The following is a 19,392-nucleotide window of genomic DNA, read 5'->3' as shown; positions in this document are numbered from 1 at the left end:
AGGATAACTTATTCATTCGTTCTTTAATTTTGGTTAAAGCACTTCCTTAAGTGGAAGAAGAAGGCTCTTATCTCCCTTCTTTAATCCCTGATGGCGGGGTGTGGATTTTATCAACTTTTTAAGGGGAGACTGCATGAATGTGGGGGCCAAGTAGCTCAATGTTTCTTTGCTTCCTCCTGCAGAGGACTTAGGAATATTCCTTTCTGGAAGTGACACCATCAAGGCATAAGACAAGAAAGAGGTAAAGGGATGATGGTCCTACGCGAATGCTTCATGCCTCTATTTTTAATTGGGTTAAAACATCAAAATTGAATGACAGAAGTCCCACAAAGCCATTTTTCTGTTGTTCTTAGAGAAAAGTGTCTGGGTCACCTATATAGACATTTAGTTCCTGACACTGTTTACTAGAGGATTTGTGGAGGGTATTCTTTCTTTTAACAAGCATTTATTGAACATCTCTTTTGTGCCAGCCATGGAAATATAACACTGAACAAAACAGACAACATTCCTAATCTCATGGAGTTTACAATCTAGTGAGGCATTCATGCAAAATAAGTAAAATTTATGGTAATTAGGTGGTGATAAATTCTATAGAGAAAACAAAATAGGTTTAAAGAAGGGAGATGGAGGAGTGTTGGAATGTGTAAGGTTTGCAGTTATAAATTGGATGGTCAGCAAACCATTCACAGAGAGGTAGACATTGAGCAAAACCCTAAAGGAGTGCTGGCTGGTGTGGCTCAGTTGGTTGGGCTCTCTCCTGCAAGCCAAGGGGGACAAGGTTCAATTCCTGTGCAGGGCACGTGCCTGGGTTGCGGTTCGGTTCCTGTTCTGGGTGCGTGCAGGAGGCAATCAGCTGGTGTTTCTCTCTCATGTTGATGTTTCTCTTCTTTTCTTTCTCCCTCTCTTCCCCTTTCTCTAGGATCAATAAGAGGAAAAAAATTTTTTAAATAAATTCTCATGATATTAAAATATGTTGAGTTAATGTCAAGATTGAGATTTAAAAAAACACACACACACACACAAAAACAACCTGAAGGAGTTGTAAGGAATAAGCCATGTGGTATCTAAATAAAGAACCTCCCAGGTAAAAGAAAGAGCAATCGCAAAACTGCTGAGGCCTGTTCATAAAAGAGCAAAGTGTCTAATATAACTGGAGCTGAGGCAGTGAGGAGAAAAGGGATAATGGGGAACAGTTTGTGAGGGCTTTGACTTTTATTTTCAATGAGATGGGAAGTCACCGGAGAGTTTTGAGGAGAGGCTCAATCTGGCTACAGCAATGAGAATAAACTGCCTGGGGCAAAGGCAAACAGGAGAGAGGTGAGTGAGGAGTTTTTACTGTAATCCAGAAGTAATCCAAAGGAGGATTTAGGCCAGGAGATGTAGATAGCGAGGGAGTAGTTGCATTCTTGAGAGGTGACAGTGTTAGCTGGTGGTATGCATAAGGATATGTAGGAGCGAGCGGAGCCCCAGCAAGACACCAGGCCTGAACAGCTACCAGGAGGAAGCTGCCATTGACTGAGATGGAGGGGACTGCAGGAAAAGCCGGGTTTGTGAGGGAAGACTGCCATTTTCTCTTAAATTCCCCGCTGCTACCTTTGCCACACCCCTGGAACTCTCCATCAGCCAATTTTTAGCTTCTTCCTTTCCAATCCATCCTGTATGCCAAAGGAATTAAAACTAAGTTGTTTAGATTGGGAAAAAGTGAATGCTAGATCAATAGCCAAAGATTAAGCATGTTTTGCTCTTATTTTATTCCTATAATAGAGATTTGCATTCGTTTTTAATGGTTCAATGAACTCTGAACACAATTATTTCCTCTGCTTTACTGAAATGTTTTTGTAATCATGTTAATTATATTACTTTTACCTCTCTATAATTGAGATTTATACCTTTGTAAGATAAATATAAAGACTTTGTTCACATTTTTACATTTTTGAGGACTTGCTGTAAGATTATAGGGAGTTTAAAAATTGGGAGTGGAGTGGTAACTTTGCATTATTTGCCCCATCTTAATGTTGTAACATACTGATCATGCCAGATATATAATTTGTTTTTGTCATTTAACGTGTGCAGGACTGTAACAACATAAACTAGAGAAGATGACATAAAGCAACAAGTTTTAGCTTTTTTCATCTCATGGCACACATAGACTAAAATTCTGTGGCACACCAAAAATATTCTTTTTTGCAAATCTGACAGAAAAAAGGTATAATTTTTATTCATTCACACCAGACAGCTATTGTTGTGCTGGCTGTTGTCATTTTTTAAATTTGACAATCTAAGCAAAAAAAGGTCAGTGCCCCTGACTAGTCAGGTATTGCAAGTTTTAACAGTTCCTGTAGCACACCAGTGTGCCCTAGCACATCGGTCGAAAACTGCTGACATAAAGTACAAGAAAGCAAGTAAATTACTATCTAATTAAAACATTTAAACCCTGATCAGTGTAGCTCAGGTGGTTGGGCGTCATCCCACAAAGTGAAAGGTCTTGGCTCCTGGTCAGGGCACACGCCTGGGTTGTGGGTTCTGTCCCCATGATGGGGCACATGCCCATGTTGCATGTTCGGATCCCCAGTCGGGGTGCAGGTGGAGGCAACTGATCGATGTTTCTCTCTCACAGCAATGTTTCTCTTGCCTTCCTTCCCCTCTCTAAAAATAAATAAATAAAACCTTAAGACAAAAACATTTAATTTTAATATTAGCAGAATTCCCTAGAAAATAAGTTAACTTTCTCAATGCTTTTTTGTCTTTTTTTCCAAAAATTTCCCTCAACTCTGGTATGTGTCTGTTGAATAATATTTCTGATTTTAAGAGTTTAGTTTAAAAACAAACAAAATGTTATTTTTTCAAATATAATTTGAAATCTGAATCTAATTCTTGATACTATTATTGATCTCCTTGGAACCACTGGGCAATTTCCTGCTTAGGGACCTTGGCTACAACTACTACATAAATGTAGTAACATATAACTTATTTATTTTAGTACTAAAGGTTTATTTTCTGTCAATTTATTTATTTATAAATAAAAACAACTTTTAATACCCCATACCTTGTTCCTATGTCAACTAAACATTCTCAAAATAATTTTAAAACACTTGGATATGCTTGGAAAGTAATGTTATAATACACAGTACTATTTCTTTATTACATTTTCAAAGATATTAAAAGGAACAATAAATTGCAGTCTTTCACTCAAAATATAGAAAAATGAATAGCTAAACAAAACTGACAAAATTATAATTGGTTTGTGCTGGATTTTACCCAATTTTAGTACACTTATTTTTATTCCATACTACACAAATTTAAGGGTATAAGAAATAGTTTTTTTGATTGCACAAAACTCTTCATTGCGAAATACTTAAATACACTCTCTAAAAACATTTACACAATGACCATAAAGGATATATAAAGCATTTATCAAAATTTCTAGTCCAAGCGTAGGGAAAAGCGGAATGAAAGACGACGAGATCCAGAGTTTAGGTGACTGGCAAGGTCGTTCAATCAGCACGGTGCAGAGTTGTAAACGGGACCCAGGATTTTCGTGTCTAAAAATGCTGCAGATTAGTTTATTTCAGAAGAAGGTGGGTGAGGGGGAAGGGGAGGAACCTACTTATAGTCCAGATCATTTTATGCCAGAAAACACTTGTGGATACTTTTAATTTTTCAAAACTCAGTCAGGTGTGTGAATGGTCTACTGGTATCCAGCGTTAACACGGGCCTATTCCCGTAAGTGCCGTGTTCCCACAACCCCAGCTTCAGCCCTGCTGCTGTTAGCAGCTAATTCTTTTTCGCGCAGAGTCACAAACTGGGGATATAGTTCTAAACCTTCTTCTTTTCCAGAGTTTGTTGCTACTGCATGTTGCTTCCTTTTACTTTCCCCCCAAAGGTGGCTTGAAGGATGATAAAAATGTTGCCAGGTAGATTCCATATAGAGACGTGCTTGCCATTTTCTGTTTCACTTAATACCACACTTAATAGTGTATTAACCATTTTGGGAAGAAGTTCTTTATCAGCTCCCTTGAAAAGGCACGAGTGGATCAGTAACCCTCTCTGAGCCTCCACCCACTGGGCCGCAGAGACCCCTTTGGCGGGACGAACCTGCAGCCGGGAGGGCAGGCCCTGCTGCCGGCGCACGGGGCCTGAGGTGTCCCGCCGGCCGCTGGAGCCACAACACGGCCGCGAGTCCACCCCGCCGGTCAGGCCGCACTCCCGGCGCTCTGGTCTCAGCGCGCAGACCAGACGGCGCCCGACGCGGAGGAGGAAGGTCCTGGATCGTTCTATTTTCTGTCAATTTGAAGGCACACAATTGAAGAACCATTTTCACAGGTTAATATACCTTGTCTCTGCTTCATATTTTAAGCTCTTATTTTTTCATCTTTATAGAGATGAATGTAGATGAGTTATTTTATAGAGATTGTATTACTGGGTTGTTATGGTTTTCTATGCTGCGTATCTTTGACTTTCAGGTAAGCAAAAATAAGTTTATTTACACACACATTACACATTACACATTACACATTTGATGAGTTTTTTTTAGCACTTAGAGTGGGATTAGCCATCTTGTATATATGGAGAAATATTATCTAAACTAAACCTTTAACAAGTCTTAAATTTGAAAAAAAATATAATTGCGTGCAATTTCATTTACTCAGACCAATTTTGTGTACATTGTGTTTGAATTCTTGACTATGAAGATAAAGGCTGCCAGTATCGTCTGAAAATGTTATAATGATTTTAATGCTTACTGAGCTCATGAACCTAAAATTAGAGGATCTTAAGAATCCTGAGAGTTGGAAGAGAATATAGAAATCATCTGGCCTGAAGTAAATGTCTCTCTTCATTATCTCTGGAACAAAGTCACCAATTATCTGATTGAATATTTCAAATAGAAATAAACTCACTAATTCACAAGAAGGCTATTCCATTTGTGAAGAGTTCAAATTGTTAGAAATCTACTCCTTTTATTAGAGACAAAAATCTGTTTCTCCTTTGTTACTAATTTTTATCCTTTGGCGTTACCCTCTAAAAACTATATGGAATAAACTTAGAGTATCTTTCATATGAGTGACATCTATGTGTTTTCTTCACCAAGTCTTTTTTCTAGCTTTAAAAAATCCACAGGCAGTAAAATCCCTGACAGTTCTCTTAGCAATATTTTTCTGACATATTTCCTTGGACAAGGGAAACAAAAGAAAAAATAAGAAAATGGGACTATATCAAATTAAAAGTTTTTGTACAGCAAAGGAAATCATCAACAAAATGAAAAGACAATTCCCTGAATGGGGGAGGATATTTGCTAATGATATGTAAGGTAAGGGGTTAATATCCAAAATTTATAAAAAACCCCAGAAAACTCAACACCAAAAAGACAAAATAACCCAATTAAGAAATGGGCAGAGAACCTCAATAGACATTTCTCCAGAGAGGACATACAGATGGCCAATAGACATATAAAAAAATGCTAAACATCACTAATCATCAAAGAAATGCAAATTTAAATGACAGAGATATCATCTCACACCTATCAGAAAGACTATCATCAATAAATCAACAAACTACAAGTGTTGGTAAGGATGTGGAGAAAAGGAAATCCTAGTACATTGTTGATGGGAATGCAGACTGGTGCAGCCACTATGGAAAACAGTGTGGAGATTCCTAAAAAAAGTTGAAAATGGAACTGCCATATGATACAGCGATTCTACTTCTGGGAATATAAATGAAGAAACCCGAAAATATATGCACCCCTATATTTTTTCCAGCATTACTTACAGTAGCCAAGATATAGAAGCAACTCAAATGCCCACCAGTAGATGAGGGAATAAAAAAAGCTATGGTACATACACACAATGGAGTATTACTCAGCCACAAAAAGGATGAAATCTTACCATTTGCAACAGCATAGATGAGTGGAAGGGGCAGACAGAGAAAGACAAATACCATGTGATTTCACTTCTATGTGGAATCTAAAGAACAAAATAAACAAACAAAATAGAAACAGACTTATAGATATAAAGAACAGACTGATAGTTGCCAGAGGGGAGAGGAGTTGGGGGCTGAGTGAAAAAGGTGAAGGGATTAACAAGTACAAATTGGTAGTTATAAAATAGTCATGGGATTGTAAAGCATAAGGAATACAGTCAATGATATTGTAATAACTATGTATGGTGGCAGGTAGATACTTAAAATATTGGAGGGGGAACGCTTTGTAAGGTACAGTATTTTGCCATATATAATGTGCACTTTTTGGTCCAAATTTTTGAGGGCAAAATAAGAAAGCATATTATACATAGATAGTACCTGAAATACCTTGTATTTGTTCTTGTGTTTTGTAATTGCTTGTTACATAAAAGTTCTTGTACCATGATATGTTCAAAAATAAATGCTAAAATTTCCTTTATATTACAAAAAACAAGTATCTAAATATAAACAAATAAAAAATTGAATTAAAAAATTAAAACCAAAGTTTTTTTTTCCTGAAAGTTTGGGCCAAAAATGTGGGGGTGCATTATACATGGCAAAATATGATATAATTGTCTAACTGCTATGCTGTACACCTGAGACTAATACAAAATAATGTTGAACGCAAACTGTAATTGCAAAAATAAAATAAAAAAGAAATGTATTTAAAAAAGCTTTTTATAGTTTTGTTAACCAGTCTTTGAATAAAAAATGAGTTCATGGGGAAAAAAATCCTAGGTTTCTTCAAATTCTTTATGTAACATGGTTCCTAAGACCTTCCTACCTAGTTGACTTGCTCTGTACTCAGTGAAGATTATCAGGGTATCACGAAGGACGACAGTTGTTAAACTTCAGTGTACTGTAATGGGCTCACCTGGTTGTCTGTCAAAATTGGAGATAAATGGCCCTAGCCGGGTGGCTCAGTTGGGTAGAGCATCGTTGCAATATACAAGGTTTGGGGATTAATCCCCAGTCAGGGCACATACAAGAGTCAACTGATAGATGCATGGATGGTGGAACAGCAAGTCGGTCTCTCTCTCTCTCTCTCAATTTAAAAATAAAATAAAATAAAAATAAATGGAGATAAATGGACCACACCCTCAGAGACTCTAATAATAGACCTGTGATGGGGGCTCTGGAAACTATACGTTTAATTACTACCACCTGGTAATTCTGATGCAAAAGTTTTCTGGACTTCCCTTTGAGAAATATTATTTAAGATGTAGCACTAACAAATCTCTGAATTACTTACCAAAAGCCTCAGCTTGGTGAGAAAGAAAAATGTGTAAAATGACCTTTACAAGGCAGAGCAGGGTAAAATGAGTTTCAGGGACCACAGGCTGGGGAGGGCAAGCTAATCTTCAGCCCAATGGATGGGGCAGGGCCAGTCTTGGAGGTGGTCTGCCCTGAAGTGGGGGACTGGTTCTCTGGGTGGGAGTGTGAGGGGAGGTGGGATGGGTGGAAAATAGTAGTATATACTACTAACAACTTGCTGAAAAAAGAAAACAAACCCTACCTGTGTCTAAGGTAAAAAGAACTTTTGTAAATAACTTTTGGGTTGGAAGAAAATCAATACTGAAATTAAAGACAATTCTGAGAACATTATAGAGCAAAACCTATAACACACCGAAAGTAATATTAAAAATAAACATATAGTTTTAGAAATGCATTTCGAAAACATGAAAGATTGAAAATCAATGGACCAAACATGAAACTCTATAAGCTAGACAATATCAACAGTAATCCTAAAAAAAAGGATGGACATAAAAGAGAAAATGAAGTCAAAAACAAACAATAAAATATATTTGATTAATATATTCAGCCCTGGCTGGTGTGGCTCAGTGGACTGAGTGATGGCCTACAAAGCAACGGGTCACTGGTTCGATTCCCAGACAGGGCACGTGCCTGAGTTGCAGGCCTGGTCCCCAATAGGGGGAGCATGAGAGGCATCCACACATTCTTGTTTCTCTCCCTCTTCCTTCTCCTCTAAAAATAAATCAATTACAAAAATCTTTAAAATATATTTGATTGCTATATTCAAAAACTGGTTCTTTGAAAGACCAATAAAACAGACACATCTTTGGCAAGTCTGATAAAAAGAGAAACAAGGGCAAGGAGAGAAAATTCAAAAACCACATTGGGGATCGAAAGGGGACATAATCAGAGAAATAGTAAAGATTTAAATGGCATAAAAATGTGCTGTATAACACTTTATAGCAATAAATTAAAAATCTAAGTGAAACAGAGGAATTTCTAGGAAAATACAAACCAAACTTGACTCAGAGAAGTAGAGAATCTAAAAGCCCAGTAACCATAGAAGCAATTGAAAAGGTAGTAAAAGAAATGTATTCAAAAAGGAAAAGAACACAACATGTGAAATATTTAACTCTACTGAACTGTATACATAAAGGTGGTTAAGATGGTAAATTTTATGTTGTGTTGTGTTTTTCCACAATTTAAAAAAATCTTGTAAAAGAAAAGACCCCAGGTCTAGATAATTTTATGGGCAAGTCATAGAAAACCTTGAAGGAAAAGATAAATTCATTTGTTACTTGTACACACCTATAGCATGGAAAACAAAAAAATAGCATGGAAAGATCTTATATCAATCTCACTTCTAACTATAAAAATACTACATCAAATATTAGCAATTTAAAATCAGCAATGGGTTAAAATGTAGTTAGATCTTAGACATCTGCTAGACTATATGCTCCACAAAGAATCCCTCAGTTCCCTAATACAGGCCAAGTGCCCAGAAAAGTGTTTGATGTATATAGGTACATATCTTTTTGTTGAATTGAATGAATTGAATTAACCAAGTGGTGTTAATTCCAATAATGCAAGCGTGGTTGACATTGCAGAATATGTTCACTAGACTGAGAGAACAAAGAATAAAAAGATAACCCTATATGGTGCCTTAAAAACTTTTGATAAAGTTCAACTCCCGTTTTTGATAAAAAGCTAGTATAAGCTAGGAAAAGAAATTGCCTTAATTTGATGAGAGCTGTCTATTTAAAAACATAATTGAACATCATAATTTATTATGAAACATTAGAACTTTTTCATGTGCAAGACAAGAACACCTGCTGTGACCGCTGCTGTTCAAAGCTGTGCTAGAGTTCGTAGCCAAAGGAAAAGAAATAAAAGAGCGAAATAGTGGAGGGGAGCAGAGGAAGGTCATTAGAAGCAGGCAATAGAATTGCCTATTTTGATAATTTAAGACAACCAATGAGACACTAATTAGAATTAATAGGAGAGTGCCATAAAATGGCTTAATACAAGATAAACAAAATTAACATCTTCTTGAATGCCAGCAACAACTAATGAAAAATGTAATGGAAAAAAATCTTATTTATAAGAATGAAAACTATAAACTCAGCAAGAAACATATAAGACTTAAGTGAAAAAAACTGTAAATATTTCTTAAAGGACAATTTAAATAATTTTTAATTAATGAAGAGAAAATATAATTTTTGATGGGAAAATTCAGCATTATAATGATATCCATCTCTTATTAATCTCTAAATTTAATGTAATCTCAATCAAAACCCTCATGAAAATTTTTGGGAGGGTAGGGATTTGACGTATGAAGAAAGAATATAGACAAAATAAACAATTAAGAAAAATTGTTTTCTTTTAAAGAGTGATGGGTAGCAGATGGAGCTGAAAGGACTCACTCTAATCAGATATTAGACAGTCCTTGGTAATGGTAAAGGAGAGATGAATAGATTAGAACAGAATAGAATGTACGGAAATAGATCCTTGTTTAAATGGAAAGGTACTCTATGATAAAGGTCATATTCTAAATCAATGGGGGAAAATTGGACAGTATAAGAGCTTGAGACCATTACATATCCGTTTGGAAAATAAAGGTAGAGTCCCTCCCTGAAATTCTCTTCAGAAATCGTTATAGGTGAACTAACAAACAAAATGTACAAATAAAAATGGTAAAAGCACTACAAAAAATAAAAACATTTTTATTCTTAAACTGATAATAGTTTCCCTAAACAAAATGTAAAATAAAAAACCATAAACATAACTTTAGACTTTGTAACTTAAGTATGCATAATAAGTTATTAAGGATTAAAATTGTTTTTTTAAAAATAGAATGATAGAAAGTAAATCAGGAGAAAGGGGAAATAAGAAAATCCAGTCAATCCACAGTAAGGATTTATTGAATACCAAGTACAGACAGAAGGTTACTTATTGAGTTTTACATAGGAGAAGATGTTTTTCAACTGAACACAAAGAGCACAAACTTTAAAGAAAAAGATCCAATAATTTTGTTACATTTAAACCGAAAAACCTCTACAACAAAAGCACCATAACCAGAGGAAAGCCAGGCACAGGCTGGAGGACAGTTTTGTGGAGTGTGTTTAGGTGTGTGTGTTCATAGCTGAAAGCATTATTATCCAAGATATCTAAAGCACTTTATAAAACAGGTAAAATTTAAAATGGATAAATGTATAGGAACCTATGCTTAGTTTAATTGGCTCAGGATGGGGAATGTCTGATTTAGGAGCAAACTTTAGGTAAAGAACCACAAGCTTAGCTATGAGTCAGTAACATGATCTGGTTTACAAAAGAAGCAGGTGCAAACTTCAGTCATAATAAGAGAAGAGCAGTGTTCTGTACGCTCCAGCGAATAACCAGGGTGCTGAGTTTTTCATAATTAGCAAAAATTCATGTTACGTTTTTAACCAAAAAAGGGCAATGTATGAGGAGGCCTGAAATCTGTGATAAAGTGTCAGTTCTGCTAAAATAGTTATATATTATCTAACTTGTAAAATTTTGTTGCTGTTATCTTCTCTCCCATTCTGTGTGTTCCTGGGGACATAGGTCTTTATTGGCATTTCAGTGGGGTTTACACAAGGTAAACCCTTGTGTTTGAGCCACTCCCTATAAACAGTGTTTTTCTTCAGATTAAGGAATGAGCAATAAGATAAACAGCTTTTATTTTAAAAAAAAGAAGAAGAAGAAGAAGAAGGGTGCTTTTTGTGCTACTTCTCGAACATTTTGAGATCTGTCAAGGACAGCTAGCCTGCTTTCTTAGGAATTGATCGTCAGTATCACTTTCATTAGATAAAAATGCTGAGTTGTCTGGACTGTATCTGATCTAATTTTTGCTAGCTCTTACTTTCTCATATATGCTCTAAAATAGCCATAAATAAAGAACAGATCTTATTGTATTTTGTGTTTGTAGGATGGACAGAAGCAGGAGAAGAGCAGTTTACCATTATTTTTAAAGGCCTGGACAACAGAATGTTTAAGATGCTTCCGTTTAAATCTTACCTGATGAATAATTCAATTCTAGTAATGAATTAAAGCCATAAATGAGCTCAAATTGTTCACTTTTGTGGCTGCTGTTGTTAAATTGTAAGAGAAATATTTGCTAAATAAGATGAGTTAATGATTTTAATTAATATGAAAATCACCTTAAAGCATATTTTAATTTAATGATTTTTCTTTCTGGATTTACTCTCTTGTGGCTTATTCTATTAAAATAATTTTTCATAATATATTTTTTCAGCATCCAAAATATTTTTAATAACAAGGTAGGATCTGGGGTTAGGTTTTGTAGCTGCGGCTGGCCAGGCCTCTTGCAAGCTCCAACTTCCGGCCCTTGGATGGTTGGCAGAGTTTGGTGAGGCTGTGAGGTGTTCCTGGGGCCTTGTGAAAATGCCTGTACACCTCTTGACTGTTCTGAGGCCCAGAAAGCAAGACGGTGCCACCGCCCTTGGAGGAGTCCAGGGCTAGCTGGTCCAAGGGGAGGATCTTGGACCCTGGCCTTGAGGATGCGGCTCTAGGCGCTGCTGCTCACATGAAATGCACACACCTTCAGTTTGGGCACCTCCTGGACATGCACGTTATCGGCTGTAGTCCCTACAACCACAGCAGTTTTGCCCTACTGGCCGGGAAGCTTCATCTTCTGGATTATCCAGGGAAAGGACAGAGGGAGCCAGTGGGCGCCACTCATGAACAACACCTTCAGCACCACTTGGTTGGAGGCGGAGTTGGTTCATCTGGCCAGAAACCTGCACAGCATAACCAACGTCTTTAGGTAGACGTCCTGTCTCTTGGGCTCCCTGCCCCCAACCTTTCTGTCTTTGTTGTGGTGGATGTAGACTCCCATGATGGAGCCTTCTGCTCCACCAGGTCCAGTAATTTTTCTTATATTAACTATAGTTTCATTAATGATCATGAAAATTTCACAGTGGGAAAAGGATTGATTCCATAATGATAGCTTACCTCCTTAGAATGGTGAGCTGCCACAAGAATTACAATGATAAACATAGTAACATGGTAAAGTTTCACAAGAGAATAATATATGAGCAAGCATCAGACAAAGGTATTTCATGGGGAAGCCAGTGTGATATCATGAAAATAAACTGACTTTGAACCCAAAGCAGCCAGGGTCTCAACCTCAGCTTCATCCCATCACCAGTTGGGTGGCTTGACTCCCTGGACCTCAGTGCTCCCATCTGTCCCATGGAGATATTATTAGCTACTCTGCAAGCTGTGACTATAATTAAACCAACCCCTCCCTAGCACATAATGGTAACATTAGTTGAGCACCTGCTACTATTGCAACCATAAAGGAGACTTAAATCTAAGGAAGAAGGCAGAAATATACACCTATGATAACCCCTAGGCTAAGGGTATGGTTGGCATGTTTTTTTCCCTCTTTTCTAGACACCAGAATCCAGGCAGCTGACAATTCTGGTTGAAGAACATTAGGTGTTCTAAATGTCACTGTATTTTGTAGGTGAGGGTGCCCATGCCACTCACACCTGTACCCTGTGTTCCTTTCTCTGAGGCTCAGGCTTCAGGGAATCAGGCTGCCCTTTTCCCCTGATGCTACACCCTTCCGCTCAATCTCTCCCAAGCCTAGCTCTGGATTTGAATACTGTATCCCCAACTTATCACTCCTCCCAGGGCTTTTTCATTTTAAGAATTTTATTACAAACCACTTGGGGTAGTACTTTGAAAAAATGGCAAAGCACATGAAGGTCTTATGACAGAGGCCTTTGGGCCATGGTACCTGCCTCCCTTTGAGATGGTAACTCAGGGGTGCAGCTCACTGTGTGGTAGGCAGAATAAGTCTCCCTTCCCAACAGATGTCCACATTAGGATTAGGATCCTTGGAACCTGTGATTCCCAGCATGTTAAATGGCAAAGGGAAATTAAGTATGCAGATGGATTTGAGGTTGCTAATCAGCTAACCTTAAGTTAGCAAGAGTAATGGCGACCATAGTCAAAAACATTGTATTGTATATTTGAAAGATGCAAAGAGAGTAGCTCTTAAAGCTCTCATCACAGGAAAAAAAAATAACTGTGAAGTGATGGATTGATTCTAAGTAAACGTATTGTGGTACTCCTTTCCACAATATATCATATAGCATTATGTTGTATACCTTAAAGATTTTTTTTTACTTATTTATTTATTTATTTTCAGACAGAGGGGAAGAGGGAAGGAAGAGAGGGAGTGAAACATCAATGTGTGGTTGCCTTTCGCATGTCCCCTACGGGAGACCTGGCCCTCATCCCAGGCATGTGCCCGGACTGGGAATCAAACCAGTGACCCTTTGGTTCACAGGCCAGTGCTCAATCCACTGAGCCATACCAGGCAGGACATAAACTAATACAATATTTTATGTCAATTTACATATCAATAAAACTGGAAAAGAATAAACTTTTCATAGTTTAAAAAAAAGGTAGCAAGAATATTATCCAGATTATCCAGGTGGCCCCGTGTAATCACCAGAGTTCTTAAAAGTGGATAAGGGAAGTAGAAGAGAGGGTCAGAGAAAGATGTGACAATGGAAGCATATCAAAAATGCTTAAAACAATATTGAGGCATCAAAAAAAGGTTTTAAAAGAAAATTTTAGCTATTAGAAAGTGTTCTAGAAAAGACTTATTCTGATGGAATATTTCTGATGAAATAACCAAAAATGAGCTAAAATGTGATTTCTTAAGTAAAATACTTTTGAACCAAGAAGTAAATAGAGCAATAGTCCCTGATATCTTTCCAAGGGAGTTGCAAGGTTAAAACTATTTTCAAAAAAATTTTAGCCCTGACTGGTGTGGCTTAGTGGGCTGGGCGTCACCCTGCAGACTGAAAGGTCAATGGTTTAATTTCAGATCAGGGCACATGCCTGGGCTATGGGTGAGGTCCCTCGGTGGGGGTGTGAGGCAGGCAACTGATAGATGTTTCCCTCACACACTGATGTTTCTCTCCCTCTCTCTTTCTTTCTCCTTCCCTTCCCCTCTCTCTAAAAATAAAAACAAAATAAAATCTTTAAAAAATGTTTAGACATGATAGGCCTTTTTGTTTTCCTACATCGACATAACACTGGTGGTGCAAAAACAATCGTAGGTAAAACTTCTAGTCTCTTAGAACAAATTAGGCAATGTCATCAAATTATACTATTTGTATTCATTGTATTCTTCACTGCCAGGCACTTGCAGAAAGAAAAAAGGTAGACCAGTTTTGTTTAAAACGGTTCTTGATGAAGCAAGATTTATTTTATTAAATGTTGACCCCTTGTTACTGGCACTGGAATTTTTTAGTTTTCCAAGCTAGAAATTGAGAGGAAATGACAGATAAATTTCAAAGGAGGATGATCCGAAATGGCTCACTGAGAGGCTCTGATGGATTGCTTTTTTTTTATTATTTAAATTTTTTTATTTATTGATTTTAGAGAGAGAGAAACATTGCTTTTTGGTGTTACACTTAGTTGTGCATTCATTGGTTGATTCTTGTACATGCCCTGACTGGGGATTGTTGGGTTGCTTCTATAAGCTGGGGACAAGGCGGGCTTGTGGAGGGTCAGGGTCCAGTTATTTCCTCCTCTGTCAAGTTGCTTAGTGACTATTTTTGCCTCTGTGCAGTGAGGGCCAAGATGGTGGATTACCGCCATACCAGGAAGGTCATATAGCAGTCAGACCTTGATCAACTGTGTATTCCATCAGTGGCTTCAACATCTGCAAAGAAGCTGGCAGTTAGAAAGGAGATGAAATCAGCTACTATATTGGTTTTAAGTCGGGAATGAAGAGGGGGTGACATTTTGTCAGCTTATCTGGCATTTCTTCTGACCGTCTGGTGTCCTGGGCCCAGGTCTCTATGCTGTCTCACTCTGAATACACGTGGTTTTGATATTCTGGGCGATGAAATAAATACACATAAGCATATAAACTGTACCCCAAGGTATGATGGTTGTCTTACAGAAAAGCATTTGTACAACTGTTTGAATTGTGAAATGAACTAGCCAACTTTTTGGTCATGGAATGCCATTTGTACTGGAAGGACTGTTGGTGGTGGTGAAAACAGCGCCAGGTGTTAGACCGGTGGAGTCACACTGGACTTTGTTTCAGCAGCCTTCGTACTTGAGTTCTTGCTAAGAACGAATTCAGAGCCAAGACTTGAACTATAAGAGAAAGTTTATTTAGAAAGCCACAGAGGTTGAAGTGATTAGTAGAAAAAAATCACTCAGGAAACAGGTTACAGAGGCAAAAGAAGGGCCCTTGGAGCTTAGGGGAAAGAGAGAAAAGTAAAAGTAATGTGATTGGGGGGAGAAGAGGAGTGTGGGAAAGGCAGGGTCATGCTCCCCAAAAGGGTGAGCAGACTGGGTCTTCTGTCCTGAAGACATTTAAGGGTGGAGATTTTAAGGGAGGTCTCAGGGGAGGATCTCAATAGCGTATTCATCCCCTTTCCAGGTTTGTCCTTTCAGGGTCGAGGTCTCTACTGATTGGTTGGTGCCAGAGCAAGTCATTAGTCAATACAGCTGGTCCTGATGTCAGCCATGGCATCCCTTGTCTGGTTTTGCTGCCTTTCTGGGCCTGGAGCTGAAATACACCTGAGGCCTGGATGTGTTGATGTGGGTCAGAACCTCACTGTCCTGGAAGTTGAATGTTTAAAGGCTATTTTCTGGGCACCTTGTTTGTTACCTCTAAGAGGGGGTCAAACCCACATGACTAGCAACATGCCAGGGGAAGAAAGGTCAGGGGAGAGTCCAAACCACATGACCAGTGATGTGAAAGGCCAGGGAGTCTAAACTGAATGACCAGACATATGCTAGAGAAGGAAAGATTACGCTGGTGGTGAGGTCCTTATTTTCCCAGCTTTGTCCATTGCTAGGCACTGAGGGCTTTCTGCCCTGCTGACCTTCTATACTTGGCCCATTGTCTTTGCTCTGCTCATGTCTAACTGCTTAGCATAGAACAACTGAAAAACTATGAATATGAGACAGGGGTATATGGGTATATGGCAGATGTTTTCTCAGAAATGGACAAAGTGAACCTATCACTTCAGTGAAAAAACTTGATTAAATTTGTTGCCAATGATAAAACCTGGGAATTTTTCAAAATTAGGAATTTTGGAACAATTGTATCTGTCAGTGTGTCCTTAACAGCTTCTCAAAGCTTAAAGGTTGCCTAATGAAATTATGTTCATAAGTGTAATATTTTGATATTATACAATGAATGTGTTTACATTGGAAAGACCTGCATAATTCAGTGAGCCTATATTTTTCAAATGACCAATGCATAATGTTACAAAATTAGCATGGGTAAAAAAGTTCTATTCAAAGTATAAGATAAACTAATGGGTTTTAATGTAAAATAGTATGAAAAGTTTATTGCTATGCTTTCAGATTCCACATTGTAATTAACCTCTTAGAAATGAAGACTTGCTGGGTTTTGGTGTAGTATCAGAGAAGAATAGCCATAATTATTTGAAAAGGCTATTAAAATATTCCTCCTTTTTCTAACTTCATATCTCTGTGAGGCTGAATTTCCTTTGAATATTTCAACCTCTTAAAACATCATGTCACAACAGGCCCTGGCTGGATAGCTCAGTTGATTAGAGCATCATCCCCAGTATGCAGAGGTTGTAGGTTCAATCCCTGATTAGGACACGTACAAAGAACAACCAATGAATACATAAATAAGTGGAACAACAAATCAATATTTCTCCGTCTCTCTCTTTTTTTCTCTTTCCCTTCCTCTCTCTCCCTAAAATCAATAAATAAAGTAAATAAGACAAATTGAATGCAAAGCAGAGATGACAGGGAATTCAGATAGCTTCTACTAAAGAGATATGTAACAATGTGAAACAATGGTATCCTCTCACTAGTTTTTTATTTTGGAAAATATAGTTATTTTTCTTAAAACGCGTTATCATAATGAGTTTATTTTCATTGAATTAATAAGTAGTTTAAAAATACCTCAGTATTAATTTTTAATATGGTAAATATCAATAGCTATAACCCTTATAATCAAAAACTCTTTGGGATCCTCAATAATTTTTTAATGTAAAGAGCAAAAAGATTGAGAACCACTAAAGCAGAGGCATAATATGACATTTTGTTGTGTGTTGATCCTGTAAAGACAGCTACTAAAATTAATTATGCAATGAATCTTATTAGTGCTCTGAATCATGTTAACATTTTTAAATGGCCCGTAGACTAAAAAAATAGTATCGACTAGGTGTTTCATCACCCAAAAAGATTTATTCCAGAAAAAGAAAGGTTTGCAACCCAGTGCAGACATAGCAATCCATGTGCACACTCTGGCTTGCATGCCAAGATGGAAGGGTATTTATAGAAGGGGAAAGGAAGTTAAGGGAAGGGGAATTTAGAACCGTAGAACTTTATTATAAACATAGAGTGCTTCCTGCAGGGTTCTCAGGATTACGCAGAGTGGGAGAACTTCCAGAAGCCCTAGCTCCTGACTGATTATGTTTGCTTAAAGTTGCACTTAGTCTTTATCAGGCCCATAAGTAAATACAAAATAAAACTGCAGTATTCAAAATATGCTATTTTCGACAAGCCAAAGCAAACATTTATATTTATATTTTGACCTAGTCTAATACCATAACAACCCCAAAAAACTTATACTAAAAAACTCAGTAACTTTTATTCAAGCATTGGAAGACAAATTTCTAGATGATTCTGACAGAGCCTCATTATGCTAAAAGTCAGAAGGATGAGCTGCTTCAAATGTTTGCAGAAATGGTTTCTTTTTTTAAAGTAGCTCCGTCAGCTGGAGAACAGAAAAAGAACCAACTTGCTGAATGAGGATGGGCTGGAGTGGGCCAGAGCCCCCCTCGTCATTCTGTAATTGGCATTCCTGCCGGAGCTGGGAGAAGCCCAAGTGCGTGGGAGATCCATAGGGCTGTCATCTGCATCTAACTCAAAGTGCTTATGTGAGTGGTTTTTAAGCTCTAACTGCAAATATTGTACTGGTTATGACCTTAATGGAAAGCCATGGGCATGCGAGATTCAGTGTTTAGCATTATACTGCGACAGACCGCCTCCGTACAGTACCTCTTCATTATGTACCAGACTTGTTATCCTCAGCACCAAACTGCGTGTATGAAAGCTTTTTGAGAAATTAAAAGTGTTAAATGAAGGACATATATTATTAATAATAATATGCTTAGGGACATGTTCGTATTGTGGTTTTGGAGTTAGATTAGTCAAGGCTTAAATTCTGGCTTTGCCACTGATAATCGTGTAACTTGAAACAGGTTTCTTTAACCCGTGTGACCCTCAGTTTTGTCCGTTACAATATTTATAATAATACTTATCTCATGCGTTACTGTGAGGCTTAATGAAAGAAAAGTGCTTATTACGGTGCCTGAACATAATAAAGTGTACAGGGGGTGATGGTTGCTGCTGTTATTACCGGCTACAATAATAATTACACTAATGTTATTTCATACCTTAATGATAGAGGTTAGGAGAGACTAAAGATATCCCATAGCTTACCCCTGCTATTTACACTGGCAAGTGCTTTGAGGCATAGAGACATTGGGGTAATATTAGATATCATTTAAGGCCATAGTTAAGATTCTTATCTTCCCCCAACTATTTCACTTAACTATCTGGAAAGCAGGAAAAGAGTGAGGTTAGGAGGCTGGGGGAAAAAAATATTTGTCCTCGAAAGGCCATATTTAAAAGCTGCATAGTACTGATTTGCAGACATTTAAGTTTAAAAGGCAATAATACCAGCATTAGTAACTGTTCAAAGAAATGAACTGGTAGGAATGTGATTTTGTTTTAATCAGGCAATTTAGCAATATGTATTAAAGATATTTAAAATAGTCAGATTTTGACCCAGCATTTTTATTTTTAGGAAATTTTTCTAAGAAGACAGACAGGGATGTATAAAAAAAGTTTTGTATTTTGGATGTTCCTCACAGCATTATTTATAATAATGAGTTAGAAACAACAGATAAATGTGTAACAATAGAAATTGCTTAAGTAGAGTATGGCCTAGTGACAGAATGAAAGAATATGCAACTAACAGTCATGCTGGGGGTAAAAAACACAAACGCCTTCAGGTACTTGGTGAGTTAACTAAACTGTGCAAACCATCTGAATATAAGACACTAGTGAATGTTGAGAACTGTGGTAAACTGGGGAGTTCATGTT

The 19,392-nt window shown here is 37.4% G+C and overlaps 2 pseudogenes; both read right to left on the bottom strand.

Moving 5' to 3' along the window:
- Positions 1–3,660: 3,660 nt before the first annotated feature.
- LOC129071761 (D-aminoacyl-tRNA deacylase 2-like) lies at positions 3,661–4,751 on the bottom strand (annotated as a pseudogene).
- A 6,772-nt stretch (positions 4,752–11,523) lies between these two features.
- On the bottom strand, positions 11,524–12,088 carry LOC129071695 (60S ribosomal protein L18-like; annotated as a pseudogene).
- Positions 12,089–19,392: the final 7,304 nt, after the last annotated feature.

This window comes from Pteronotus mesoamericanus, unplaced genomic scaffold (assembly GCF_021234165.1).
Source record: "Pteronotus mesoamericanus isolate MK-2021 breed Mesoamerican mustached bat unplaced genomic scaffold, CSHL_Meso_final contig_1108, whole genome shotgun sequence".
NCBI classification, from domain to species: Eukaryota; Metazoa; Chordata; class Mammalia; order Chiroptera; family Mormoopidae; genus Pteronotus; species Pteronotus mesoamericanus.
This window is presented reverse-complemented; position numbering and strand designations above follow the sequence as displayed.